The sequence below is a fragment of the Mus caroli genome, unplaced genomic scaffold (assembly GCF_978045245.1).
Source record: "Mus caroli unplaced genomic scaffold, Mus_caroli_1 scaffold_4, whole genome shotgun sequence".
Classification (NCBI taxonomy): Eukaryota; Metazoa; Chordata; class Mammalia; order Rodentia; family Muridae; genus Mus; species Mus caroli.
Genome location: NW_028227259.1, coordinates 23,400,001 through 23,402,820, shown reverse-complemented (window position 1 = coordinate 23,402,820; position 2,820 = coordinate 23,400,001). Strand labels below are relative to the sequence as shown.

General features: G+C 46.8%; 1 long non-coding RNA gene across 1 annotated transcript in view; it reads right to left on the bottom strand.

The window, feature by feature from the left end:
* Window positions 1–2,111: 2,111 nt before the first annotated feature.
* LOC147004997 (uncharacterized) overlaps window positions 2,112–2,820 on the bottom strand; it is a 3,781-nt gene continuing 3,072 nt past the window's right edge. The window contains exon 2 of the long non-coding RNA XR_015046897.1: window positions 2,112–2,820. This exon is cut by the window's right edge and continues 2,485 nt beyond it. This is a non-coding gene — a long non-coding RNA (uncharacterized LOC147004997).

The following is a 2,820-nucleotide window of genomic DNA, read 5'->3' as shown; positions in this document are numbered from 1 at the left end:
CCCATCAGTGGTCACAACACAGTTCTCTGGAAATGTTAAGTAACCATTTAACTTTTCCAAGGATGAGGGTCCCACAGAGTCTCTGAGAAGCAATTCTTCCCTTAACTTTCCATGTCTAACTGATGTGTTGACTTTATAATTAAAACTGAGAACACTGCTCTGTGTACATAAATATTTAGTGTAAAATACAAGGAGTATGTTTAGAGAAATTGTTAGAAATTCCGTTCTCATCCCAAGCCAAAACTCAGTTAGTGAACTTTTATAAACCTCAACTCTGTGACTCAAACAGCCATTGAAAAGATCGAACACTTCCACCCAGTAGAGTACAAACACATACTAGTGTAATGCATACTGAAGAATGGTGGTTGGAAGATATTCTTTTTCCTGTCCTTGTTTTCTACAGTTAAGCCAGTTTCTGTAAGTATAGGGAACTACTCACAGTAAAGACACTGTAGGTTCCATAGTCTTGAATCTGCGCTGAGATGTCTCACTCAGCTTAGGTGGCCCTGCATAGCTGGGCTCACACAGTGCTCAAGCCTCGAGGCCAGAACCAGGCAGACAGTGAGACACGGGCGAGTGCCACCAGAAACAGCTCCTGTTCATTCTGCATTTGAGGTTTGAATTCAGTTTTGCTCATTACAATTCCAGAAACATTTTACTGTTCCCAGTACACAAGTCACCATGAAGCTCCCTGGGCTCAGGGCTACCCACAGTGAGGCCATTATCCCTTTGCATGCACTGTGTGTTGGCAGTGAACCCTGTAGCCACACACACACACACACACACACACACACACACCTCCCCCAGCCAAAGCATCTTGACCCATCCACCTAAAATTCTGGGAAGCCCTTGAGTCATGAATGAACAAGTCCCACAGTAAGAAGAAAATGTCCTTACATACAAGTGAGCCAGACCAGAGATTTATCGTTATTGTTGTGTTTTATAAAAAGAAGAAGAAGAAGGTGGAGGAGGAGGAGAAAGAGGAAGAGAAGGGAGGGATATGTTTGGTAGAGGGGCAGTATGGTGTGTATGTGGGGGGAGGGGCTACCTCTGCGTGCCCATGCTGAGGCATCCCTCCCCCTGAGGTACCAGCCATACCACTGATATAGTATGCAATGGAGTTTATTTAGGCCATGGGGAGGGGAGTTGAGAGGGTAGTAGAGACAGAGAAAGGCAAAGAGAGGGGGGCAGAAAGAAGAGAAGTAGAGGCTGGCCATAAACATGTGGAGAGAGCGGGGAGAGGAATGGGGGTAGAAGAGACAGAGGGGGAAGGGGGGAAGAGAGTAAGAGGGCAAGAGAGTGAGGAGGGGGCAAGCAGCCCCTTTTATAATGAGTCAGCCATTCCTGGCAATTGCCAGGTAACTGTGGGGCAGAGTCTAAAAGAAATGCTAACGGTTATGCTTCTTTCTTTTTTTTTTAGCCTAGAAGGTAAAAAGGCTGTGATAAATCAGGCTAGAAAACAACAAGGCCTTTGGTAGAAAGGTCTGTGGCCTTGTGGGTGTGGCTGATACTTACAGGAACCTCGTCCAAGCCCAGTGCTTGGAAAGTCCCTCTTCAATCTCTCCCAAGACCTCATAAGATTCTCCAGAGTTCTAGTTAGGAACATTTCACAGCTTTTGACCCACATGGCATAAGGAGAGTTGTTAATACCCAAGTCCTTGAGGTGCCCTGTGCCCCAAGAGTCCTTGGACTGGGTATCCCTGTGGGATCTGTCTGCCTGGCAAATGGATACTGATTGATTATGGTATAAAGTACTAAGGGCCAAGGGCAGGCATGGGCTCTGGCAAGCTTGTGTGTGGGTTGAACTCAGGATTTGGTCCAGCCCTTCTTGGAGAAACATTCTCCCTCTGAGGGCCCAGATAGTGTGTCCTTTTCTGTGAGGCTTGGAGGTCAAGGGTTCTAAGTCCTGTTCATAGTCACTCCCTTCACCTCACCACACCAAGGGCAGTGACAGCATGTAAATTCATTTTCCCCCTCAGGAGTCTCATTGAAAACACTTCACTGGTGTTCTAGAGCCATGCCTGGATGCCGGCTACAAGACAGAGCTGCTGACATACTGTATAAGATGAATCGGATTTGTAAGGCAGTGTAGGAACTTCAACCCACCCAGGTCAATTACCAAGGGGACTTTATTTGCTGAGGAATCATCGTGATTAATATGTATTGCTTCACCATGTACCACCAGGCAGGTGAATGAGAGAGAGGTCAGAAATCAGTCATGAACCATATTCAGGGAACAATGAGGATAACAACTTTTTAGGGTCCATCTCCGTACTTACTGCATACTCAAAGCTCACAGCTAGATGGAGGATGAACACACATTTACTACCTGAATCCAAGCCTTTCTGCCCAACGGGAGGTGACGATGGATCACGAGAATGGGCCAGCAAGATGGCTCATTGGCTGGCAACATGAGTCCAGTCTCGAGAACCCATGCAAAGGTGGAAGGAGGGAACAGACTCTATAAAGTTATCCTCTGACCTTTACACTCCTGCTGTGACATGCACCCCCACAAAGAAAGAAAAGAGAAACAAACAAACAAGCCTAAAACAAAACATCTCATGTCCTGAGCAGAAATCCTGCTGGGAGCTGCTGGGGAATTGGGTCTTTCTTCCCAGCTAGCGTTGGCAACATGACAGATGTCCTTTGTTGGGGTATAATTGCTAGGATAATCTCTGTTTCCATTGAGCAGACAGACACATTTCAGGCCACATGAGCCCTGCTTGCTGACTCTGTCCTGGAGAAGTGCTGAGTATGGACTTAGACACTGAGCTGTCAGCATCCTGGCTGTTCGCTGAAGAGAAGATGGGACATGGCTAC